The sequence below is a fragment of the Camelus bactrianus genome, chromosome 15, assembly GCF_048773025.1.
Source record: "Camelus bactrianus isolate YW-2024 breed Bactrian camel chromosome 15, ASM4877302v1, whole genome shotgun sequence".
In the NCBI taxonomy this organism is placed as follows: Eukaryota; Metazoa; Chordata; class Mammalia; order Artiodactyla; family Camelidae; genus Camelus; species Camelus bactrianus.
In genome coordinates, this window is record NC_133553.1 from 39,377,264 (window position 1) to 39,389,291 (window position 12,028).

Below are 12,028 nucleotides of genomic sequence, written 5' to 3' on the forward strand. Positions count from 1 at the left end.
TTCCAAATGTTGGCCATTTCATTATATATAATTTTTAAAAATCACATTTGTTAAAATAACTGACTTTGTCAGAAAAGCTGTTACATATCAGGGAACTGTTAAGCTTATGATAGCAGATACAAATTTTATAAAATTCCAATTTTCGCTTGAAAGATCCAGTTTTATTCTTGGCAACACATACTGTCTATCAGTTATTGTCCTTGAAGGCATAGGCACACTTTATTCATTTTGAACAAATGTCTGCCAAATAGCCAAGCCTGAATAATCGCCGAGTATCAGTCGATTATTCCTTCAAGTAAAAGTAGAATTTTATGGAAAAAAGCAGAGAGCTCACCACGCAACTCAAAACAATTGTTCAAGTGCTTTTCCTTGAGACTTGTCCGTCAGTACACAGCAGAAACACAATAATCAATTAATCCAAGATAAATGAGAAAAAGTGGTAAAAATGAACAAAGAGCCATAAAAAACAATAAAATAATGCCATTTGATATTCTTAAGTGAGACTGGCTGTTTTTCTTTTCTTTTGTCTTTCTGTCTGTCTTTTTTCTTTTCTTTTTTTAATGTGTAGGGCAGTAAAGAATGCAAGGATTACAAGCACAGTTTTTTTTTTAACAGTACAATTTTGTGTTCTATCTTGACAAGTGCTAAGATGCTAGCAATTTTACCCACCATTGCTTTATTGCTTTTGCAACATCAGTGCAAGTTAATATAGTAAAAAACCAAACCTTGCTTTTGTATTATTATAAAAATTGATTTGACCTTGCAGACTTCCAAAAGGGTCTTAGGGAATCCCCAGAGGTCCACGGATCATATTTTGAGAAATGCTTTTTTAATACAACTTTCTGGTCATTACTGCTCTAGTCCAATAGTGTCACTTTAAAGGTAAGACTAGGTGTGTGAAAATCCTAACACTGAACTAGATGGTGAAGAGCTTTTTTAGCAGTTGGGTCCTTAATGTGCTTCAAATCACAGTATAGAATCTATACTGTTACAGAAATGGCAGGCCAGCCAATAAACAAACACCACTTGGAGGGAGGGTTGGAGTATTCAGGTTTATTATGCCGGCGAGCTCAGAGGGGCTATCGCTCCAGAGCTCTGAGCGCCTCCGGGAAGTGTGAGTGAGGGTTTTAGGGTTTTGAGGGTTTTGGGATCCATCAACCATTGGGTGAGTACAGCTAGGCAGTACCATAAAAGCAGAAGCAAAGGGTTGCTTGCAGTAACCCGAAACCAGTCTAGCGAGGTGAAACTTAAAATTCATGAGTTAACTTAAAATTCATGAGTTAGCCCAGCCCAGTCTTGGCCCAGCCCAGTCTTGGCCCAGCCCAACCTTTTCCTTCTCATTCCCCTCTCTTGATGCTTTTACAACCCAGGTTGGGGTAAGCATCATCCTCCATCTGTTGTAGAGGCTCATAATTGGAAGCTAACATCTGGAGCTTTATAGCCTCTATCCGTTCACTGACGAAACAGATCAAAAAAATTTAAGATACAGGGCCCAAATAGTAGAGCTGCACAAATTAGGAGCAAGGGACTTATGAATGGTGCCAGCCAGGAAGTCCAGCTCCAGGGGCCTGTCCATGGGTCCTTGTCCGAAATATATTTTCTCTGTTCCACCCAGTCCTGCAACTCCTGGACCATCCCTCTTTCGATCCCTGATTGGTTGGCATAAAAACAGCACTCTTCGTTAAGGAAGAGGCATAGTCCCCCCTTTTCAGCAGTGAGTAGGTCTAGACCCATTCTGTTCTGTACTACCTTGCCCAAGGAGTCAACCCGATTTTGCAGAGCCCCCAGAGTTTCTGCCACATGTTGGAAGTCTTGAGTAAATTCTCCTGTAATGCTAATAATGGTAATGGGAGGATGAGGCTATGCCACCAATTCCAGTGCCTACCCCTGTTGCTATTCCAAGTCCTATGAGCAAGAGGATCAGTTGTATGGCCCGCTTCACTCTTCTTGGCTGTTGGTGAGCAACAACTGGGATGGGAAGGCTCTGGTTGCTGGGCAGAATATCTATCCAGAGGGTGAGATAGGCTAACGCACATAGCCCTGTCCAATTTGCGGGAAGGCATCGGTAGGCAAGCTTGCCACACACGAGATAAGTCCCAACATTGGGGGGTTGAACACCAACCTTGGGTGGGTTGGCAGCCCTGTTCCATACAGTGAGAGGTCTTATTACATTGATTTACGGTCAGATTGCCTTCTAATAGACTGGTTCCATTGCTGAAATAACATTCTGGTGCCTTGTAGGCGAGCTGTACCCAGCTTAGCCTAGGACTCCTAGCGGTAGAAGTGGTATCACCGTTAGTCGTGGTGAAAACCTTAGTGAGGTTTGCCACAGGCAGAGCTAGGTGCTGGATGGGACAGGATGCAAGCAAAGCCAGCAATCTTGTGCCAGGTTCAATTGGAGTGATTGAGAATCCCATGGGCCGCAGCCAACAGCCCATCTATATGTGGGTCTAGGCTTTGGGGCTCTGTCAGAGATGGTAATTTTAGTGGGCCCCTCTGTGGTGGAGAAGGGGGGCCCACAAAATCAAAATCTTCCTTGTCTAGTTCGGGATCTGGATACTGTCTACCCTGTTGTGTTCTCTGGGGCGTGCTGCTTAATTCATTTCTCATGTCTTCTATCTCCTCATCCCAGTGCCCACTGGTCAAAGACACCAGTAACATCAGTAGCATTAACCCTATGATTATCTTAGACATAATGCTTCAGTGATGAAACTAGTTATAACAAGGTATAAAATAGCTATCAGGATCTTATGGCCTATATTCCAGTCAGGTGAGGCGGTGCTGGCCGGCTCCATTGCCAATAAGCAGGCTAGTACAGCAAACAAGGAAAAAGGCAAAGGAGCACAAGAAGAATACATTCAGCAGTTTCGCTGAGTTTTCCTCAGGCTTCAGCCATGCATTGACTAGCCAGCTTCCGGGTGTGTCTAGAGCAGGGCTTATTGATCCTTTTCTGATCTCTCTTGATCTTGATCTTGAGCGGGTCCCCTGGGACGCTCTCAATTTTCCAGGGACACTCTGTCTGAGGTGAAGTCACTCTCTTAACCCTGGAGTGGTGGATCCACGGGACGATTCCTGCAACCTTAACAGCTGTTGGGGTAGTTAGTACAACTAAATATGGTCCCTTCCACGTTGGTTTCAGGGGTTCCTTTTTCCAGTCCTTCACTCATACTTGGTCTCCCAGTTTGTGGGGATGCACCTGGATTCCTAGTGAGATGGGGGTTCTTTCTATTACCCAACTCCAGATCTCCTGTAAGACTTGTCCTCACCCGTGTAACTGGCAATGGAGCTCTAAATTTCCTGCCTCTGGGGTGGTGTTTCCTACTTTGACTATGGGCGGGGGCCACCCATAGAGAATCTCAAATGGGGAGTACCTGATGTTAAATCTTGGGGTGCATCAAATTCACAACAGAGCCAAGGGCAAAATGTCCACCCAAGGGAGCTGAGTTTCTTGGCTGATTTTGGTTATAATTTGTTTCAGAGTCCTGCTCATTCATTCCACTTTCCTGGAGCTTTGGGGTCGGTATGTTGTGTGTAAATTCCAATGGATGTTCAGTGCTTTTGCCACTCGTACAACCTCTGCCATGAAGGCGGGTCCACTGTTGGACCTGATGGAGGTAGGCATTCCAAATCAAGGGATAACATTCCTGAGGAGAACCTTTGTGACCTCTCTTGCTTTTTCAGTCCTGATGGGGTAGGTTTCTACCCATCCTGTGAAGGTACAGACGAAAACCAGTAGGTATTTATATCCCCTACTGGGCCCAAGTTCAGTAAAACCTACTTCTAAGTCTTCGAAGGGAGCCAGTCCGCATTGTTGTATTCCCATTGGCCCAGTAGGTCCTTGTTTTGGGTTGTTTTGAGCACAGAGCAAACAGCATTGAGAAACTGATGCGCATAAAGTGGGGAGGCAAGAAATCAGAAAATATCGCTTTAGGAGGGTCTCCAGAGCCATTTTTCCCATGTGGGTGGCTTCATGTTGTTTGACTATGCAGTAGGCCAGATGCTCTGGGATGAATATTCTCCCACCTGCCATGACCCACCATCCATCCTTTCCTTTTTTACCTTGTTCTGTTTGTGCCCACTTGTTTTCATCCTGGCTATATTCTGGGGAAGTGGGTAACTCTGGCACTGCCATAATTGTGGTCACCGGCTATTCCCAGGCAGCTACCTCTTTTGCCTTTTGATCAGCCAGCCTGTTACCTTGGCTCACAGGGTCATTTCCTTTTTGGTGTCCCTTACAATGGATAACGGCCACTTCCTTCAGATCCCATACTGCCTCCAGTAACTATAGGATTTTTTTCTTTGTTCGTGATTTCCTTTCCCCCAGCAGTCAAAAGTCCTCTCTCCTTATAGATGGCTCCATGTACATGAAGGGTTGCAAAAGCATATTTGGAGTCTGTATATATGTTGACTCGCTTTCCTTTTCCTTCTCTTAGTGCCTGGACCAGAGCCCAAATCTCTGCTTGCTGGGCAGACCATCCCGGGGGAAGGGGTTCTGCCTTGATCACATCGCAGGTTGTTGTGACGGCATATCCTGCCCGCCATTGTCCATCTTGCACGTAACTGCTGCTGTCCATAAAGAGCTCCAGGTCTGGGTTTTGGAGGGGCATGTCAGTCAGAACAGGCCTGCTTGCGTATACTTTTTCAATGACTTCCTCACAGTCATGGTCAGGCTGTCCTTTCTCTTAAGGTAGGTAAATGGCTGGGTTTAAGGTTCGTACAGTCTCCAGGCACACCCTTGGATTCTCACATAATATCTCCTGGTAGTGGGTCATCCTTGCATTCGTTATCCACTTGTAACCTGGGCTGTTCATCAGTGTCACCACGGAGCAGGGCACTCTTATGTTTAAAGTCTGTCCCAGCGTGAGTTTGTCTGCCTCATTGACCAGGAGGGCTGTGGCAGCGAGGGCCCACAGATAGGGTGGCCATCCTGATGCCACTGGGTCCAGTCTTTTGGACAAATAGGCCACGGGGCGCTGCCATGGTCTCACATTCTGAGTCAGGACTCCGAGAGCGACCTGATCTCTTCCATGTACAAACAGGTTGAAATCCCGTGTCACATCTGGCAGACCCAATGCCGAAGCCTGGATCAATAATTCTTTTAGTTGCCTGAAGGCATTTTCTTGTTTAGTTTCCCACTGGAGGGCTTCCTTCCTTGACCCAGCAGTAGCCTCTTATAGGGGCTTGGCTATCCTTGAAAATCCAGGAATCCAGATCCAGCAGGAACCGGCTGCACCTAGGAATTCCTGTAGTTTCCTTTCTGTCTGTGGTCTTGGTGTGGCGCAAATAACTTGTTTTCGTTCTGGCTGCAAGGCTTGGTGTCCTTTTGAGATAATGAATCCCAGGTATTTGACTGTCTTCTTGCAGATTTGGGCCCTTTTCCACGAGACCTTGTATCCCGTCGTCTGGAGTAACTCCAGAAAGGCTCGAGTTCCTCTCCAACAGTATTCTTCTCCTGGACTGGCTAGTAACAAATCATCCACATATTGGAGCAGGGTGCAGTTCAGCATTTCCCCAGGGAATTTTACAAGGTCTGTGGCTAGTGCCTCTCCAAACAGGGTGGGTGAGTTTTTAAACCTTTGGGGAAGGCGCGTCCAAGTCAGTTGGGTTTTCCTCCCTGCATGAGGATCCTCGCTTTCCAATGCGAATATGGGGTGGCTCACCAGTGAGAGTCAAAGGCAGAAGAAAGTGTCTTTAAGGTCCAGACATGTGAACCATCTGGCACTTGTGGGAATGAGGCCTAGGAGAGTATATGGGTTTGGCACCACTGGGTGTATGGTGATGGTTACTTCGTTGACCTTCTGTAGGTCCTGAACTGGTCTATAGTCTGTTCCCTCCGCTTTCTTTACTGGGAGCAACGGTGTGTTCCAAGGAGATCTGCATTCAGTTAAGATTCCCTCTTGCCGTAGGTGCTGTATGTGCTTCTGGATTCTTAGGTGTGCCTCTTGAGGCATAGGGTATTGTCTCTGCCTAACTGGGCTAGCTCCAGGCTTGAGGTCAATTACTAGTGGTGCTTGATTATGTGCTAGGCCTGGTGGCCCATTTTCAGCCCAGACCGATGGGAACTCTTCCATGAGCCCATCAGGGTTTTTCTTGGGGGGGGGGATTCACTATTTTCATACAAATGCCATTCCTCCTCTCAGGGAACGGAGATAGCCAGGATCATGGACCCTCCCTGGAGGGTCAGGTATGCTTGTTTCCCGGGGACGAAGGTAATTTGAACCCCCAATTTAGATAGAAGGTCTCTTCTGAGCAATGGTATCAGGCATTCAGGCAAGTATAAAAATTTACGTGTCACTAGATGGCCCCCTACTTGACAGGATCGTGGTTGGCAGAAATGGCGGGCAGTTGAGTCCCCAGTAGTCCCTATAATGGTCACCTTTCTCTTGGTCAGGGGGGCTATAGGCTGGGTCACCACAGAATATTCTGCTCCTGTGTCCACCATAAAAGTCATTGGCTGGCTCCCTATCAACATCTTCACCCTGGGCTCCTGGGGGCCCAGGGGCAGGGAGCCCGGTCCTTCCTATTCTGAGTCGATTCCAGCCAGTCTGATGAGGTAGGTAGGTAGGTAGGCTTCTTGAGGGGTGCTCTCTTCCCATCCTTTCTGTTTGGGCACTTGTTCTTCCAGGGTCCTGTCTCGTGGCAGTATGCACACTGGTCTCGGCTCAAGGGCATCCAGGGTCGGGGTCCCCTTATCCCAGGTGGTGCAGGATTCTGGTCGAAGCCTATTTTCCCCAGGGCTGCTGCAAGGAGTGCTGCTTTCTGCTTCATTTGCTGGTTTGCTTCTCGTTTGACTTCCCGTTCTCGGTTTACAAAAACCTTGTTTGCTACTTCCAGCAGCTGTGTAGCATTCATCCCTGCGAATCCAACCAGTTTCTGGAGTTTCCAGCGTATATCTGGGCACGATTGGGCAGCGGTGACCATCCGCTGGTTTTCTTGGGCCTCAGGGTCAAATGGGGTATAGACTCGGAATGCTTCACAGAGTCTCTCATAGAAGTCAGTGAGTGTTTCGTCTGGCCTCTGGATCACCGTGGTTGTATCAGACTATTAGTCGGCTTCTTGGCTCCTGCTCTTAGTCCTTGTAGGATGGCGTCTCGGTACTCATGCAGTGCTTCTCTTCCTTCTTGGGTGTTAAAGTCCCAATTTGGTCTGGTGTCAGGGGCCGCGTCATGGTCCACCCCTCAACATCCAGTGTGTCCCCGGGGGCTTGGCCCTGTAGCCATTTTTGTGTTTCAGTGAGAATGCGTCTTCTCCTCCGTATTGAAAAGGGTCAGAAGCAGCTGGCAAACATCTTCCCAGATGGTCCAGTGAGAATAAAAGATAGACTCTACAAGGCCAATCATAGCCTGTGGTTTTTCAGCGTAGGAAGGAGTATGATGGCGCCAATTGAGAAGGTCTGTAGTGCTAAAGGGTTGGTAGTAGAATATGGGGCGCCCGGGTTGAACAGTCCTGTCTTCCCCAACTTTCTGTGGCCCATGTGTCTCCCGCAGTGGCATTTGGAGGGCCCATGGTGCTGGTCTCCCAGCTTGTGCTGAGCAGTCTCCTTCCTACCGGCTCAGGCTAGGGGTCAGGCTCTGCCTCTGGGTCCTCAGACTGGGGAGCTGGTGATACAGGTGGTGGCAGTGTCTCCAGTGGGACTGGAGGTGTCAGTGCCCCGGGGACATATGGAGGGGGCAGGCCTGTCTCATCTTCTGTGTCTCCCTGGAGAATAGGCTTTTCTCTATCTGTCTTTTTGGCCTGCACCGGCTGAGCTGCTAGTATCTTGCACTGTCCAGGTCCATTTGAGTAGAACTGAATCCATGGGGGTAGAGTCTGGGCAATATTCTGCCAGGAGTCAATGTAAGGGAATTGATCTGGGTGGCCTGGGGTTCAAGTAATTATGTGATAGACTGCTCGCACTGTTGCTAGGTCCAAAGTTCCTCCTGAGGGCCATCTGACTCCAAAGGCCGGCCATTCAAGCTCATACAAAGTACAGAGCTTGCCAGGGGCCATTCGAACTCCATAGTCTCCTGAGAACCCCTTTTTGAAATTCTTAATCGTGCAGTCTAGGGTGGTGGGTTTTGACTTTGAGCCTCCCATTTCGTCTAGGTGTTTTAAGGATGGTAAGTCTGTTGCTTTGGGTGCTTGGGAAGGTAGCCTTTATATCTCCTCCTTCTCCACTCTTCAAAGCACTGGAGTTCTCAGAAGGACCGCTCTCTTGCTGGCTCTGTGAGTCATTTGAAGGCTAACTTGGTCAAAGAGTCAGGGCTCCAGCCATGGCTGACGTCACTAAAGCCTAAGGCAAGAGCTAGCTCCAGGGGCTTCCTCACCAAATCCTCCCTTTATCCTGAACTAACATACCAAAGGGACTGGGACTGACGGTTGATGGCTAAACAAATGGACTAGAAAGGGGACTTCTAAGGCCAGGTGAGCCCAGTCTTGAAGAAATCTCTGTTCTAAACTCAAGTCCTGAGAGTCTGAGGTTAGGCAAAAGGGACACCCATTAGGTCAGTTCAGGAGCTGGGACAGCAAGTCTCAGGTGTTCTGTGACAGAGATAGGTAAGAGACTTTCTCAAAGAAATGGCATCCTAGCCTCCGGGGGCACAGGAGGCACTGACTCATTGGCCGTTTTATGTCCCTTTCCCTCCGGTGTGGCCACCCTGTGCCGGTGTCGCAGACAAGACAAGGGAGGGATTTCGCTGCATCCGCCTGGCTGATCCCCTCGTGAGGACTAAGGTGCCTCTTAGCTTTGGTGGGTCAGTATAAACTTCTGACTCCGATCCCTGAGGGGACGATACCGCCCTGAGGTGTATGAGGTCACCACAGAACTGCAGGTTGGGACTCACTCAGACTGTAGCCAGAAGCTGTGGAGCTACAAACTTGAGCCTGATCACACACTTTTCAGGCTGCACATTCACACATACACACACATATATAGAGGTTAACAGTCCTCCCACATTATCCTGAAACCTGGTGCACCATTCGGGTGCAGGAAGGGATCAGCCTCCTCTTCTGTCCACTGGGACAGGACCTGATTTTAATCCTGGGGTCCTACCTTGTCTGGACGGTTGCCTGGTGAGTCTGTCTGTCCCTCCACCGAGTCTGGCTGAGGTCTGGCCTCACGGGGGGCTGAGCCACCGTGGCGAAAGAGAACCTGGAATACCGTCGGGTGGTGCCACCTTGTTTGTCGCCAGAGTCTTGTCCCCTGATTGGCCAGAACCACCAGTCCAGCAGCTCAAGGGGCTGGCATATTGTTGAATCTCACTGGGGCCTCCAGAAATGTTACAGAAATGGCAGGCCAGCCAAGAAACAAACACCACTCGGAGGGAGGGTTGGAGTACTCAGGTTTATTACACCGGCGAGCTCAGAGGGGCTATTGCTCCAGAGCTCTGAGTGCCTCCGGGAAGTGTGTGAGGTTTTATAAGGTCGCTTACAAGCTCGGGGTCCATCAGCCAATAGGGTGAGTACAGCTAGGCAGTATCATAAAAGCGGAAGCAAAGGGTCGCTTGCAATAACCCGAAACCAGTCTAGCAAGGTGAAACTTAAAATTCATGAGTTAACTTAAAATTTATGAGTTAGCCCAGCCCAGTCTTGGCCCAGCCCAAGCTTTTCCTTCTCAATACCATATTAAAGATGATAACCACTCCACTTGTAATTAATGCTGTCACTGTATACACAAGTGATTTTTTTTACATGATGAAAAACAGGGCCTGGAATTGTTAAATTAAATGTAATAGTTATGAGTTACCTTCAGTAGAAGGAGTTGAAGATGGGAAAAATTGCAGTAGGGAAAAAAATATCAGACAGGAGGAATTTCTGAAAGTTTCCAGAATGAAGGAGGACAGAAAAGAAGAATGAATGAAGAAAAGGGGAAGATGGATATTTAGGGTATAAAGCACAAGAAAAGATACAAATAAAGAAGGGAGGGACACATAAATAGAGTTGTATTGGATCTGTAGATTTATGGAAAGTTGTCAGAAAAGCCCACTGGTGTAAAAAACAATTTTCTAAAATCAGCTTCACCTACTATGCAAAGTGTTTTAGATTTGTATGCCTTACATCATACGGGTGCATTAGTAGCAGATACAGAGATGTACTATTCAGATCCCCTTCAGTGAAGGACTCTGTTCCAGCTGTTGGAGTGCTGTTGGCTGACAGCCTCTAGCTGTCAGGTCTTTTGGCTGCAGATTGCTGCTTGTAGGAAGTCACCCCATTGAGGTGAGGGTATAAAGTTCCAGCCATTTTGGCTCACTTTGGGACAACTCTGACAGTCATTTCAGCTCCAGGGCTCTCCACAGGGTTGGGTGAGGCTGTGGGGTGAGGGTGGAGGGTTACTTCCCTGCCGACTCTTCCCTCTGCCTGGTCCTGTTCCTCCCTCCCCTCCCACAGGGGTTTGTCCCAAGGGCACTCCCTAATACACATCCTGAATGCTAAACTCTGTCTCAGAGTCCACTTCCTGTAGATCCCAAACTGCAACAGCATTTTATTGACTTAAATATAACCAAAACTGGAGAAAATTGGAGATCTCTAAGCAATGGAAGATAATCATCAAAATTATGTGTTAACATTTTAACTCATGCGTTTCTTTCTTTCTTATTTTGAATTGCTTATACTTAGCATATCATCTTTAACATTTTGTTTCATATAGGCTTGCTATTTCTACCTTCCCTTTCTTATAGAAATCATGCTGTGGAAAGATAAAAAGGTAATAGGGTAAGAAAAACAATCGTGCTGTTTCTTACCCAGCCACTCAGGAAACCCACTATTTCAAGTTTGGTCTAAGCAGCAAAAGAGAAAATATATTGGGAGCTGTGATAGCAGTTTTGTCCTCAATATACACCAACAGAAAGTTCTGAGGTGCTCCGATTATCAGAAGAAATGTCCATGGATGTACTAAAGAAGCTATTTAACTTTCTTTGAGCCTGAAGATTTAAATTGTCACAAAACTCTCAGACATGAATAAGATTAGTAATTTTGAAGATCAGGGAAGTAGGTACTTCCACCCTGTCTTCCCCTGTAGCTCCAGAGGAGGGCAGATAGTATATTTCCCAGGTCAGCCCTCTCCTGTTTTAAACTCACTCTGACAGCCAAGCTCAAGAAGATAGAGTGGGTGAGCCTTCTGGCAGGCTCCATTACCTTCAGACCTTTGCTCTCTGTGAAACACGTCTGTTTCAGTGTTCTTGTTTTGATTTTTTTCTGGGATCTATATGTTACCAGGAGATGGATGACTCAGGGCAGCCCACACCCTGATCCTCACTGTGGAAGAAAAAGAGGATGGTGAAATAATTGTCCTGACAATTTACACTAGAAACCTACAGATAAAACTGAGATACTGTTTTATTTTTTTCTAAGATTATCTCCGTAACAGTGATCTTTGATGTTACGAAGTAAATACAGTTGTATTTAGCTTTTCCTATTGGGTATGGATTGGAGGACATGGCTGCCTAAACAGCCACTGTGAACATTCTAGATCTTACTTATTTCAGAAAATTACTTCAACCACACTTCTCAGTCTGTCCCCTACAAAGCAAGGTAACTATTTGTAAGGAAAAAAAGAGTGGGGGTGGGAGAGAGAGAGAGAGAAGATATGATGAGCTCTTATAAAGGAAATACTTTAAGGGTTCCAATTCAGGCTTTGTATAGGGGATACCAGTTTCTTCATCTGTAAAATGGGATTAATACTTACTTCAAATGGTTATGAAGATTAAATACAGGAACATCAGGAAAGCACCTAGGACAGTGGCTGGTACAGAAGTATTCGGTAAATGTTTGTCCCTGTCCATTCGCTTTTAATGAGCTACGGGAAAACATTTAAAAACACCACAGGGTCTCATGAACCCTCCCTCCCCTTTCTATGCCCAGTCATGGCATTGGACATCATAAAAATGCTTCTTTCATGTCTTTTCCCTCCTTCCTTTCTTCCTCACCTAGATAAGAAAGTGGTCGTCTCTGTTCCCATGGATTCGGAGGCTTGTGCCTCCCAGGACAGCTAAGGTAGGGGGTGGGGGTGGAGAGAGCCAGGGCTACGGCCTGCGCAGCGCAGTGGGGAGGC

General features: G+C 47.0%; 1 long non-coding RNA gene across 1 annotated transcript; it reads right to left on the reverse strand.

The window, feature by feature from the left end:
- Nucleotides 1-9,303: 9,303 nt before the first annotated feature.
- On the reverse strand, nucleotides 9,304-12,005 carry LOC141579845 (uncharacterized). Its single transcript, XR_012511865.1, has 4 exons — nucleotides 11,904-12,005; nucleotides 11,663-11,719; nucleotides 11,113-11,232; nucleotides 9,304-10,286 (listed from the first exon to the last, which is right to left on the reverse strand). It is a non-coding gene; the product is annotated as an uncharacterized LOC141579845 (long non-coding RNA).
- Nucleotides 12,006-12,028: the final 23 nt, after the last annotated feature.